This window comes from Pantherophis guttatus, chromosome 10, assembly GCF_059756535.1.
Source record: "Pantherophis guttatus breed Tessera chromosome 10, ASM5975653v1, whole genome shotgun sequence".
Lineage (NCBI taxonomy): Eukaryota > Metazoa > Chordata > Lepidosauria > Squamata > Colubridae > Pantherophis > Pantherophis guttatus.
Genome location: NC_142072.1, coordinates 19,269,403 through 19,284,405, shown reverse-complemented (window position 1 = coordinate 19,284,405; position 15,003 = coordinate 19,269,403).

Sequence of the window (15,003 nt, the reverse complement as noted above, 5' to 3'; positions counted from 1 at the left end):
TCCCTTCATTCATCAGTTTTGATGGTCGTTCACTTATTTACCATTCTCCAATCCGTGCATCCCCAATCTCAGCAGCATTAAAGATGCATGGACTATAAACCAGAATTTCCCAGCCAGCATCTTGAAACTGCTGAGTTTGGGAAATTCAGACCCACAGTATTCAAACTGTATTCTCTAGAACCCAGAACCTGTGAGAATCCTCCAGAGGTTCCAACTTTACAGTTTCTGTTTACACTGCATGAAAACTATTACAGGTAGCCCTTGACTTACAACAGTTTGTTTAGAAACAGTTTGAAGTTACAACGGCATTGAAAAAAAGGAACGTATGACCATTTTTCACACTTTATGTCCGTTGCAGCATCCCCATGGTCATACGATTTTATGTTCAGATGCTTGACTCACATTTATGACGGTTACAGGGTCATGGCATCACGTGGTCCCCTTTTGCAATCTTCTGACGAGTAAAGTCCATGGGGAAACCAGATTCACTTAACAACCACGTTACTCATTTAACAACTGCAGTGGCTCCCTTAACAAACGTGGCCAAAAAAAAAGTCATAAAATGGGGTAAAACTCACTTAGCAAATTGCTCACGTAGCAACATAAATTCTGGGCTCAATTGTGGTTGTAAGTTGAGTACCACCCTTATTGCAACCCGAACTGTAACGTTTTGTTCAGATCCAATGCATTACATGAAACATACTAATGGGTTCTCACTGATTTTTTTCACATTGAGAACAGTTTCTCGGGTTTGACAAGTGGTGCCTTAGAGCTAAGGGAAGCTTCATTTGGGAGATGCAGATCTAATAAATTAATAAATTGGAATTTAATTTGTTCTAAATCAGACTGACATTTGGACCAAATCGTCATACTGAGCTGAATTGATTTGATCATTCAATTTGTTTTGCAAATCTGGTCAATCAAACGTCCTGAGAATGCCATTCTAAGTATCCAGTTTAAGGTGAAAACCAGCCACTTGAACATAGAATAATAGGGTTGGACCAGAAGACCTTGGAGGTCTTCTAATCCAACCTCTGCCCATGGCAGGTGATCCTGTACAATTCCAGACAAATGCTTAATGATTGCAGGATTCACTAACTGCAGTGAATTATACCCAGCATGCACATTCCTGCTATATATTATTTGGACTTCAATGGGTGGACTTCAACTCCCAGAATTCCCCAGGGCTGGCTGGGAAATTCTGGGAATTGAAGTTCACACATCTTAATAACATATAAGGAAAATTTGTATAAGATGGCATCTACCCCTGACAAGAATAGCCAGAATGTTCAGGAACAAATCAGAAAAGTGTTGGAAATGTCATCAGACACCGGGCTCCTATTACCATATGTGGTGGACATGTGTAGAAGCTAAAATATCCTGGACTAAAATCCACACATGGTTGGAAAAAAATGACAAAAAAACACATAGACTTGAAGCCAGAGATTTTTTTTATTAGGGATTGTACCAGAATTATACAATAGAGAATTGAGATATTTGATTGTGAATGTCTTAACTGCGGCTAGAATTGTGTTTGCTAAAAACTGGAAAAATGAGAAAATACCAACGCGAGATGAAGTTATTAAGAAAATTATGGAATGTGCTCAAATGAACATTTGAAATTAGAGAACAAGAAGATGAACAATATTATAAGATATGGGATTTATTTTATCAATGGCTAGATAATAAAACATGGAAATGAAATATGATATATGAAATGAATGTTATAAATATAATATTTGAAAATAATTTTTATGAAGCGATAAAGCCATAGTTAAATAAATGATAAATGAGGATGTTGATCTGTTTGACAATATGAGAAATTAGATAATTAGTAAATTCTGAATATGGGGATGAAGCACAAAAGATTTGTAAACACACTGTTTGCAATTGTAATGGATGATGGATTTATGTTTTATGTTTATAAAAAAATAAAAAAAATTCAAAAGAAGAAGAAGAAGAAGAAGAAGAAGAAGAAGAAGAAGAAGAAGAAGAAGAAGAAGAAGAAGAAGAAGAAGAAGAAGAAGAAGAAGAAGAAGAAGTTCACACATCTTAAAGTAGTCAAGGTTGAGAAACACTGCTTTAAGTGAAATGTTAAGTGAAGGGATACCCCATCTCTTTATGGAAAAAAAAAGAATATTCTATTTAATATTCTGTGTATATTTATTTAATATACAAAGCTGAGGGAGGAGAAATTTCTCTCTGGAGGCCTCCTGCCTAGAGATCACATTCCCCAAATAGGTGTAACCAAAGTGATACATGGCCCAGGCATTTTAAACCAGTTTATTAATGTGGTTGGCAAGTGCTCGTCTATCTAATGAGCTTCCTGTCTCTAATTGCTGTAGTTACAGTGTATTGTTTTTTTTTAACTGTGTACAGGACTAATTCTATAATGCCCTGCTATCACAAGATAAAAGACAGCATTACAAAAAAAACCAGTGGGGGTAAATCAAGTAAATAATGACAAACCCAGTATCGGATGTGCTAAGAATCATCTGATGCGCTGGGAGTGTGTGTGTCAGAGCATAACAGCCAGAAGTGACTTCAGTTATTGTCGCATCTTGTAACCTGCCCTTATCCGAAGATAGAGAAAATCAAGGGGAAGAGAAGAAAGACAATATCAAGCAATGAACTGATCCCACAGCAAGAGAGAAGGGTCCAACACAGGGGTGAAATCTAGCAGGTTCTGAACAGGTTCTGGAGAACCGGTAGCAGAAATTTTGAGCAGTTCAGAGAACCGGCAAATACCACCTCTGGCTGGCCCCAGAGTGTGGAGGGAATGGAGATTTTACAATATCCTTCCCCTGGAGTGGGGAGGGAATGGGGATTTCGCAGTATCCTTCCCCTGGATTGGAGTGGGACTGGAGATTTTGCAATATCCTTCCGCCAGTGGGGTGGAAATGGGGATTTTGCAATATCCTTCCTCCAGGAGTGGGGAGGAATGGAAATTTTGCAATATCCTTCCCCCAGGATTGGGGAAGGAATGGAGATTTTACAATATCCTTCCCTCAGGAGTGGGGAGGGAATGGGGATTTTGCAATATCCTTCCCCTGGAGTGGGGTGGGAATAGGGATTTTGCAATATCCTTCCCCCAGGAGTGGGGAGGGAATGGGGATTTTGCAATATCCCTCCCCCAGGAGTGGGGTGGGAATGGAGTTTTTGCAATATCCTTCCCCCAGGAGTGGGGAGGGAATGGGGATTTTGCAGTATCTTTCCCCCGGGAGTGGGGTGGGAATGAGGATTTTCCAGTATCCTTCTCCTGCCATGCCCACCAAGCCACGCCATCAAGCCACACCACTCCCACCCCACAGAACCTGTAGTTAAAAAATTTGGATTTCACCACTAGTCCAACACAATAAGACAGAATTAAAAGCATGGTGGAAGAGAGCTGTTTGGGCAACTTTGTAAATTGCCCAGTGAGACAGCATGGCATGGAACTTGGAGGAATTGAGTGCCACTTCATGGGGGCACCACAGAAGCGTTCTTTCCCACTAGGCCAGGGCCCGGCTGGCAGGTTCTGTGGAGTGAGCTGCTGCCATAAATGATAAACCAGGTCCCCCCCCCCCGCCAGGTTTTCGGGTTGGATGGGAACTCTTCTGGTATGTTTGTTCTAATTGGGTAAATTTAGTAAAGTGGTGCTTGAAATGTTCAAGGAAGCCTAAGGGATTCAGCACTGAGATAATTGCAAACTTTGAAATTTGCCGATTTGCACTGGTGGGTTTATTTATTGGCATGTGGCTTCACATGCTGTTAGCCTTGCAAGGTAGTCCAGACAAACACAGCCAGGAAGACGAATCCCAGTGGTGGGATTCAGCCGGTTCAGGCAAACCGGTTGTTAAATTGCTGTCTGGCCCCACCCTCCCTGCCCCGCCCCACCCTTTCCAGGAGTTCCCATGCGCCCCGTTTTGACTCCCAGGTAAGTGCAGGGAGGCCTACTAGGCCCAAAATGGGGCACAGGGGGGTACCCGTTTTTGCTCCCAGGCGGGTGCAGGAGGCTGACTGTTGCCTGTTACACCCCCTGGCCACGTTCATCATGGCTACGTCCACCCAGCCGGTCATTAGGGCAGAGAACCGGTTGTTAAATTATCTGAATCCCACCATTGGATGAATCCTATTGTTAGCGTAAGGCTACATTAACAGAATCTTGCAAGACTAAAAGTATTTCTCCTCTCCTTTTCCTTTTCCTCTCCAGAAAAGTAGAGAGGGTCTTTTCTGAAACGTTTTCCCACTTTTCCCTCCTTCTGTGGGCTGAGATACCTTTCATCCCGATTGTCTGGCCTGTGCCTCCTCCTTCTGTCTCCCAAGGCCATTTCCACATGCCAATATATTACACAGAGATATCAGGTCTTCACAAGGAGCCCTGTGCTTGTCTTGCACAGGGCTCTCAGGTCACACACTCATTCACCAAAGCCACTGCACCTCTCGGGTGGCTTCTTCCAAACACTTGCAACAGCTAGAAGAAGCTTCTTGGTGCATAGTTTGTTTTTATGAGCTGTGAATGGGCTGCCCTGCCCTGCTTCGCAAAGCAGCTCGGGGCGGCGGAGATGGGTGGGTGGGGAACATGGTCATGTTTTCAAAGCTTTGTACAGAACTAAGAGATGTGATCATTTTGCTTCTCCGTGATTTGCTAAGGGAGGAAGATCTTAGATCTTTGGGAAGAGAAGGGTTGCTATATATCCCACTTGTCTGACGTGGGAGTGGCATTTTAAAAATATGCTGTACTTCAGCAAGCCTGCTTTGAAAGTAAAACTACCATTGTAAAGCAGTGTTTTTTTTTCAAACTTGGCAACTTTAAGATGGGTGGACTTCAACTCCCAGAATTCCCCAGCCAGTATGGATGGACTTCAACTCCTAAAGAATTCTGGGACTTGAAGTCCAGCCATCTTACAGCGCAGTGGTGGGTTTCAAATTTTTTTACTACCGCTTCTGTGGGTGTGGCTTGCTGGGCATGGCGTGGCTTGGTGGGTATGGCTTGGTGGGCATGGCAGGGGAAGGATACTGTAAAATCCCCATTTCCTCCCCATCAGCTGGGACTTGGGAGGCAGAGAATAGATGGGGGTGGGGCCAGTCAGAATTTTTACTACCGGTTCTCCAAACTACTCAAAATTTCCACTACTGGTTCTCCAGAACTGGTCAGAACCTGCTGAAACCCACCTCTGTTACAGCGCCAGCAAATCTTGTGTGCACAGAGAACTGGGATGCTCATCTCCCTAGCCACTCCTCCCCATCTCAATCAATATATAAATTCAACAGCTACAATCCATTCCCAATAGGATCAGGGTGTTGCCGATGTTTGCTGCTCATTTCCAGGACCATATTATACTCCCATGATCATGCAATGAATAGAGTAATTCCAAATGATGGAAGCGTCTGTTTATTATGTTATGCAATGTGCTTCCGCTTGTATGCAGATTGCTTTTGTCAAAAAATAAAAACAAAACAAAACACCATAACAGTGAAGGCAACCAAACAACTCTTGAGTTTTTAATTAAGTTGTTTATTAATCTCAGAACTTTCCTTGGTTTCATTAAGCAGCCTGGTTAGTCAAGCTAACCAAAAACTTGCGAGATCCACCTGTACTTTTCTGACTATTAAATGGCTTCCATCCCACTCCTCCTTCACATGCAGCGGTGCAACCACAGTGCTCATATGGCAGCCAAAGATAGTTGTGAAAGTGCCTTTTCAAGAGGCAACTGGACTTTCTGTGTTTTTTTTTTCTTTGAAGACCTTTCGCTTCTCATCCAAGAAGCTTCTTCAGCTCTGACTGGATGGTGGGGAATGGAATCCTCTAAAAGGATGCAAATGACCAGCTGTCTGCAAGGAATATAAATCCTTCCGTTCCTCACTATCCGGTTAGAGCTGAAGAAGTTTCTTGGATGAGAAGCAAAACGTTCTCCTGCATTTTCTTCTCTCTTTTTTTGGCCCTTAAATCTCATTCCACTTGGAGAAAATGAATTTGCTTGGAATATGCTTAAAGTTTTTTTAGTGAGCCTTTCACAGACAGCGTGGGATATTTGTGCTCTCGTTTAGTGACCAAATAGCCACCTGGCGGCAGGTGGTTCGGAGAACCAGTAGCAAAAATCCCTCCCCCCCCCATTCCTAGCTGAGCCGCACGATCATCAGAGGCTTTTTTTTTTTTTTACTTTCAAAAGCATTTTTTCTACAACCTCTTCCGACCAAAAAATGCTTTTAAAAGTAAAAAAAAAAAAAAAAGCCTCTGATGATCGTGCGGCTCAGCTGGGATAGTCAGAGGCTTTTCAAAGCATTTTTTTCTGCAACCTCTTGGCCGAAAAAGTGGGGAAAAAAATGCTTTGAAAAGTCTCTGACGATCCCAGCTGAGTTGCCTGATCGGCAGAGGCTTTTCAAAGCATTAGAAAAAAGGCATTGAAAAGTAAAAAAAAAAAAAGTTGGCCACGCCCACCCAGTCACAATACCCCACCACCACCAAGCCACGCCCACAGAACCAGTAGTAACAAATTTTACATTTCACCCCTGCTTTTAACCATTTATGATACTGATTGCAGAACTAGGGATTAGCAGCTTTTTGAAACTGCTCACCTAATTCGTAGGCAGGACTTTCTCCAAAGGCAGAGAACTCTTCCAGCCATTTTTCTTTAACACAGCCCTGGTGCAACAGCCCCATAGAAGGAGTCCTTCTGATGACTTCCTTGCAAGGAAACTGGGAAGAAGGAAGTTCTGTCATCTCTCAGAGAGGCAACTTCAGAAGGAAAGAAGGGACCTTCAGACGCACCCACCCCTTGGGCAGCTTGTCATATGGCGGGCATGGCTACTCCACCCATAGTCATTCTCACACAAAAAAAAAGTCTTCCCCTTTCCAAACTGAATGAGAATCAGTTAAACAAATGCAGGAGAATGTATTATTTGCCTGGCCCAAAATGAATTGGGACCTTTTCTTTAATGGAAAATATCTGTCCTTCCCTGGCAGTTTTCCTGGCTGAGAGAGTCCCTCCTTGTGCATTCTTGGTCGCCCAATCTTTGACTTGCTGTAGGAACTAACCAGCACTCTGAAGATAGTTAGAACCTGCATGGACTTAGCTAAAGAACAGCTGGGCACAAGCAAAACATTCCTTGGAATAATGGTGAATATCTGTAGCTCAGGTGTAGGATGAGGGTGACGGTTTGTTCTCTCAGCTTGTGAGTTGGTTTCTGAATGTTTCGTTACCAGGCTAGGAAGCATCTTCAGTGGAGTTTAGGGGACGTCAGTGTCCGTGTTCTTCTGATGTTACCTAGCCTGGTAACGAAACATTCGGAAACCAACCCACAATCTTGGAGAACGAACTTTCACCCCAGGGGTGAAATGCTACCGCTTCGCCTGGGTTCATGTGAACTGGTAGTGATAAAAGCTACCGGTTCGGGCGAACCAGTAGTCAAAAAAAGCTACCGGTTCAGATGATCAGCCGACGATCAGCTGTGCCGCGTGATTTAAATTCGTTAGAAAGCAGGAAATCCTGCTTTCTAGCGAATCTAAATCATGCGGCACAGTTGTTCCCCCCCCGCTGTTCTATTTACCTTGTTAAGCCTCCTTTTTCTGAGCGAAACGTACATTTGGTGCACACTGTGCATGTGTGTGCAGCGTGTTTGGCACATACCGCACATACACGCATGCACCACGCATTTGGCACATGCACAGGCAGCAAACTGGTGGCAATCCGCGGAGGATTTCACCACTGCTTCACCCTCAGAACATTCCACCTTGTGTGCATTTTCAGGCTGAAGATGCCTCTTTTTCTTCTGAAGAACAGTCACCCTTTGGTCTGTAACATGCACTTGTTGCTTTTGGAGTTATCAAAAGATCCATCCTATTTTGCAAAAGCCCGAATCACATTTCCATCTTCTGCAGTGACTTTCCTGCAGCATCGGTTGTCAGAAGGCAAACTGTGTGCGTGTCTCACTGCTCGTTTAGGTTCCCTTCTCTGGACCCCTCCTCCCATCAGGTCTCTTTTCTGCATTACTGTACATGTAGTCCTCAACTTACAACCATACAACCAAGAGCTGTGGTGCCACAATGCAGTACTGCAGGGCAAACTGACTGCTCACTCCAGGAGTTTGATCCTGACTGGCTCAAAGTTGACTCAGCCTTCCAGCCTTCCGAGGTCGGTAAAATGAGGACCCAGATTGTTGGGGGAAATCTGCTGACTCTGTAAACCTCTTAGAGAGGGCTGTAAAGAACTATGAAGCGGTATATAAGTCTAAGTGCTATTGCTATTGTCCTTCCTTCCTCCTTCCTTCCTTCCTTCCTTCTTTCCTTCCTTCCTTCTTTCCTTCCTTCCTTCCTTCCTTCCTTCCTTCCTTCCGCCTACTGCCAGCAGTTCGATCCTGACCAGCTCAAGGTTGACACAGCCTTCCATCCTTCCAAGATGGGTAAAATGAGGACCCAGATTGTTGGGGGCAATATGCTGACTCTGTAAACATCTTAGAAAGGGGTGTAAAGTATTATGAAGCTGTATATAAGTCTAAGTGCTATTGCTATTCATTTAGTGACTGAAGCTACAAAGGCACTGGAAAAAGTGACTTAGGACCATTTTTTATACTTACAACCATTGCAGTATCTCCACGGTCATATGTTCTAAATTCAGACTCTTGGCAATTGGTTTGTATTAGTATTATTGTATTGTATATCTAATGTGGAAAAGGAAAAGTGTCTTCCATGAGGGAGGAGGAAAGTAGCAAAAGCACCTGGAATCCTAAAACAAGAGATCCATTTCCAGAACTTACAAAAGGAAGAAACACAGCTAAGTAAATCTCCAGTTTGGCTTGCTTTGCTCCCAACCTGGATGCTGATTTTCACTCTTCTCCCCTTTTGCCGGAGAGAGGAAGACAGGTTCAAGTGGAAAACTGGGGTGACGATGGAAATTAAGGATAAAGCATGGGTGAAATCCAGCAGCTTCTGACAGGTTCTGGAGAAACGGTAGCGGAAATTTTGAGCAGTTCGGAGAACTGGCAGATACCACCTCTGGCTGGCCCCACAGAGGGGTGGGAATGGAGATTTTGCAATATCCTTCCCCCAGGGGAGGGAATGGGGATTTTGCAGTATCCTTCCCCTGGAGTGGGGAGGGAATGGGGATTTTGCAGTATCCTTCCCCTGGAGTGGGGAGGGAATGGGGATTTCGCAGTATCCTTCCCCTGGAGTGGGGCGGGAGTGGGGATTTTGCAGTATCCTTCTCATGCCACGCCCACTAAGCCACGCCCACAGAACCGATGGGGAAAATTTTTGAATTTCATCCCTGGGATAAAGAGGAAAGAGCATTACTTAATATGGGACTTATTGTACAAATGGTTAGATAACTGGTGCGGAGATTTGTAACTTAATAACAAAAGAAGATGAATAAAATAGAAATAAATACATATAGATAGATAGATATAAGCATATATACTATAAGTAATATTACCATTGGACTGCACTCAACTGTAGATTAAAGTGTATAGAGTGACAAGTGTATATAAAGTATTATGGTATAACTATGAGAATAACTGTTATAACTAGGACGTACAAGATTATCTATATTTAAAAGAGACTTCATTGTATAATAATGAGAACATTATTATGTATACTTAAAAGAAACTTGATACAGACAGTACACTGTCGTTGCAGAAATGGAAACGTGATGTATATAATAAAGGAAAACGTATAATAAAAAATAATATACATATATAAAAAAGGAAACTGGGGTGAAGTCTAGGGCAGCCTGGGGGAGCAAGTTATAGTAACTTCCACTTTTCAGTGACATCATTGTGTTAACCCCTCCTTTCAATAATTGGGATTGATTGATTGGGAGCTGGTTAAAAGATGGGGGGGGTGGCTATATCAATGGTGGGTTACAAATATTTTTACTACCGGTTCTGTGGATGTGGCTTAGTGGGCATGGCTTGGTAGGGGTGGCAGGGGAAGGATACTGTAAAATCTCCATTCCCTCCCCACTCCAGGCGAAGCTTACTGCAAAATCCCCATTTCCTCCCAATCAGCTGGGACTCAGGAGGCAGAGAATAGATGGGGGCAGGGCCAGCCAGAGGTCGTATTTACCGGTTCTCCAAACTATTCAAAATTTCTGCTACCTGTTCTCCAGAACTGGTCAGAACCTGCTGAATACCACCTCTGGGCTATATAATGCTTTAAATAAATAAAATAAAGAAATAAGTATATTATGACACCAACGGGGTTGCATTAACGTCACTGCACTTTTCAGAATCTGTGAAAACCCATTTTGACCATCGCTTGCCGGCAAAAAAAGCAGGCCAGATTATCTACCGAGTTTATTTTTTGTTGGCAATTACCAATTACAATAGCAGCTATGACTGGCTGCAATCTGATGTCCTGGCTTGGTTTTTTTGCTGGTAAGGAAAAATTAAAACACATTTTTAAAAAAAAGGTACAACCTCCTGCTTGGATTTTTTTTAAATTAAAAAAAAAATCTGGGAATCAATTAAGCATTAACTTCTGGGCTTTAATCTGGATACTGCTAATGGAGCTCTGGGGTCCCTCTCAAAACCATTTATTATATTGATTGGGTTTTTAGATAGCACCCCAGTTTTCCACCAGAAGACAACTTCATTGAGTGCATCCCGAGTAAAAGATAGAAAAGTAAGTGCTGAGAATAGCCAGAATGTTCAAGAATAAATCCGAAAAATGTTGGAAATGTCACCAGACACCGGGCTCATATTACCATATGTGGTGGACATGTGCAGAAGTTAAAAGATACTGAACTAAAATCCACACATGGTTGAGAAAAAATGACAAAAAAACACATAGATCTTAAGCCAGAGATTTTTTTACTGGGAATTGTACCTGAAATATATAATAGAGAAGAGAGATATTTGATTGTGAATGTTTTAACAGCGGCTAGAATTGTGTTTGCTAAACATTGGAAAAATGAGAATATACCAACGCAAAACGAGGTAATTAAGAAAATAATGGAAATGTGCAGAAATGAGTAAACTGACATTTGAAATTAGAGAACAAGAAGATAAACAATATTATAAGATTTGGGACCTATTTTATCAATGGCTAGATAAAAAAACTTGGAAATGAAATATGGTTGAGACTTTTATAGCATAAGAATTGTAGAATTATATAAAATATAATATAAAGATATATTATTATTGGACTGGTCTAGGATGATGAAATGAATGTTACAATATAAACTAATTTAAATTCGAAAATATTTTGTATGAAATGAGGGAAGAAACATTCATGGTTAATATAAATGATAAATGAGAATAACAATGTATAGATATATAAGAGTTTGAAAATATGAGAATATGAACATGGTGAAGATGCACAAAAGATTTGTAACCAATCGACACACTGCTTGTATTTGGGATTAATGATGGAGTGATGTTTCTTATGTTTGTTTAAAAATAAAAACTTTTTTATATTTTAAAAAAAGAAAAGTAAGTCCTCAATTTATGATGACAAAGTTTCTGTTGCTAAGTGAGATCGTTGCTAAGTGAATTTTGCCCACTTGACACCTTTCATGCCTCAGTTGTTAAGTGAATCAACGAGGCTGTTAAGTTAGGTGACATGGTTGTTAAGTGAATCTGGCTTCTCCGTTGACTCGGCTTCTCAGAAGGTTGCAAAAGGTGATCACTGCAACGGTCATAAATATGAGACAGTTACCAAGCGTCTGAATTTTGATCAGATGATCATGGGGATTTTGCAATGGTCGTTAAGTGTGAAAAATGGCCATAAGTCACTTTTTCAGTGCATGACTGGCTGGGGAATTCTAGGAGTTGAAGTCCACACATCTTAAAGGTGCCAAGGTTGAGAAACACAGGCCCGGAAGGAAGATCTATAAAATGTGGCTATGTTGACCTCTTAAGAGAGACCTCTTCACCCACAGAATCCCCTGGGAACAAATATAGCTCCAGGCAACCCAGGGCAGAGTTGTGTTTCCTCATTCTCCTGCCTCCTTTACATCTCTAGGGCCTTGAAAGATGCCAGAAGTCCATGTGTGTGTGTCTCTCTCTCTGTGTGTACAAAACAGCTTTTCACTCTGCTGTTTTAGGACACTGATTTAAGCAGCCCAGAAGTTGACTGCTACCTGCATGGTAGAACTCACTTTCTTGGGCTCACTTTATTGTTTATTCCTCTCCCTCCCTCCCTCCCTCCCTCCCTCTCCCTCCCCCTCCCTTCCCCTCTCCTTCCCTCATTCCCTCCCCCTCTCTCTGTCTATCTCTCCCCCAACTCACTCCTTCCCCCCTTTTTCTCCCTCTCCCCCACTTCCTCCTTCCCCTCTCCCTGTCTCTTTCTCTCCCTCACTACCCCCCTCTCTGTCTCTCTCTCTCTGTCTCTCCCCCACTCCCTCCCGCATCGTCTCTCTTTCTGTTTCTCTCTCTGTCTCTCTCTGTCTGTCTGTCTGTCTCTCTCTAACTCTCTCTCTCAAACACTCTCCTTCTATCCCCCCTACCCCTCCTTCCCCCTCTCTCTGTCTCTCTGTCTCTCCCTCCCTCCCACTCTCTCTGTGTCTCTCCCTCTCTCGCTCCTTCTCCCTCTCTCTGTCTATCTCTCTCCCACTCCTACTCCCCCCCACTCTGTCTCTCTCTGTCTCTCTCTGTCTCTCCCCCACTCCCTCCCTCCCACCCTACCCTCTGTCTCTGTCTCTGTCTTTGTCTCTGTCTCTCTCCCTCCCTCCCTCCCACCCACCCCTCTCTGTCTGTCTCTCTCTCTCCCTCTGTCTGTCTCTGTCTCTGTCTCTGTCTCTGTCTCTGTCTCTCTCTCTCTCTCTCTGTTTCTCTCTCTCTCTGTCTCTCTCTCATAACAGCAGCATTTAGACAGTTCTGAAAAGTGATTGGAAGGAGCCCCACCCAGAAGAGCGAATAAACAAGTATCAGCTTGTCCAGCTACCTGCGGAAATCCACCTGTCCTCAAGTATTGCTGGTAGCCCGATGTGTCATGCCTTGGCCTAGTTTTGGAACGGGGAACAATTATAAGGCAGGGAAAGTGCACTGAAAGAGTGGCACAGTTAAAGTTCAGGAGGTCAAGTGCCACACAGGAACTGCACTCGGGACACTCTTGGCTTGGTTGCCAATTTCCCCCTCCCAATTTGCTTGCTGGCATTCTCCCCCCACCCCCCTAGAATTTTCCTCTCAGTCTACTAGGGAATTATTTGAATACTCAAACTGCATATTGACAGCTTTTCTCAGAATAACATAGTTGGAAGGGATCTTGGAGGTTTCCAATCCCCTGCTCAAGCAGGGGATCCTATACCATAGGGGACAAATGCCTGTCCAATCCCTTCTTAAAAGCCTCCAGTGATGGAGCACCCAAACTTCTGAAGGCAATACCAGAATGCCTGAGAATACCAGACAGGTATTGCCCAGGTGTGTGGGTTTTACCCAGCATGTGTGAACTTTAACTCCTGGGATTCCCAATCCAACATATGTGGACTTCTACTCCTAGAATTCCCTAACTGGCAATGCCTTTGCTGAGATTTCTGGGTATCATCTAGAGAACATCCAGATTAGGAAAGGTACAGGTAATATCTTTCTTTGATTTTTCCAAACATTTTGGCAGTGGAAATTGTGCCCACCATTCTCCAAATTTTTTTTAGAGGAGGTTCAAAAAGGAAGAGAGGGTAAGGACCCTATTTGGTTTTGAAATCTCTTTTTGAAGGTTAAATCTGGAACCCTCCAATGGCAAAATTCAGCACCACTGCAATTAAATCAACGCAAAACAGCACATATTGTTTCTGGAACCCAATGATATACATATGTTGTTCATGTTTTTTATATGCTACTGGATGCTCATTTACCATTTGTTTCTGCCATTATAAATATCCAAATAGATAACAGAATAGGAGTTGGAAGCAAGCTTGGAGATCTTCGAGTCCAACTCTCTGCTCAAGCAGAAAACCCTATACCAGAGGTCTTCAAACTTGGCAGCTTTAAGGAGTTCTAGGAGTTTGAAGACTTCTACCCTATACCATTTCAGAGAAATGCTTGTCCAATCTCTTCTTAAAAAGCTTCAGTGATGGCTTACTCACAACTTCTGAAGGCAAGCCATTCTACTGATTAAATCTTCTAACTGTCATAAATTTCTCCTTATTTCAAGGTTGGTTCTCTTTTTGATTAGTTTCCATCCATTGCTTCTTGTCCTGCTTTCAGGTGCTTTGGAGAATAGATGGAGGTAGAAGTGGAAGTGGAGGTGAAAGTGGACATGAAGCAGAGGTAGAAATTAAGAGGATAAAGGTGGAAAAACAGATAAGGGAAGAAACGAGAACAGCCTTCTTAGCAAGTGAGATAATTTCTTGGTTTCCACACTGTTTTATGAAGAAGAGATGCTGAAATTCTTCCATTCTGGATTCCAGATTTCGCATATACATCAGAGATTAAGGTTACTCAATCTACTGAAATATATTCTGCATCCATTCTGAAGTATTTTTAGTATATTGCTGGAGCCTGGGGCCCTGGGTGTGTGATGGAGTCTGTTTCTTGGTTCTGTTGAGTGACTGATTGAAGTGTTTGCAATTTTTCCTGGCTGTTTTGTGCTTTTCATTTTATTGTATATGCCTTTAAAAAATAAACCTTGTTATCCACTCAGTCCTATATCTGAGATGGGCAGCCATAAAAATCTAATTAATAAATTACATTTGAGGCTGAATCCTAACACACTTGAAAATTAGCAGCGAGATATATTCCACAAGAGATAGAGATATTGTGGGGAATCGCCTTTAGTGTGTAAAATGTTCAAGGGGGCACATTAATGTCGTTCCTAAATCTCCGAGCTACATTAATCTGTTCTTTGATTATTCATTCATTCCAAAATAATCCTTCTCTCCCCAATTACACACACAACATAGCTAGTATTTTTTTTTGTCCTTAGGACAATATCCTTAGCACTGTTTTGTCTTGACAACGACAAGTGAGTTAGGCTGAGAATTAGCAGCAGGTCAAAATCACATTGGGCGCATGATGGACCATTGGATGTTTGAATCTCAAAAATTTCTTAATTCTTAAATTCTACCCTCTACCCAATATATTGCGTTG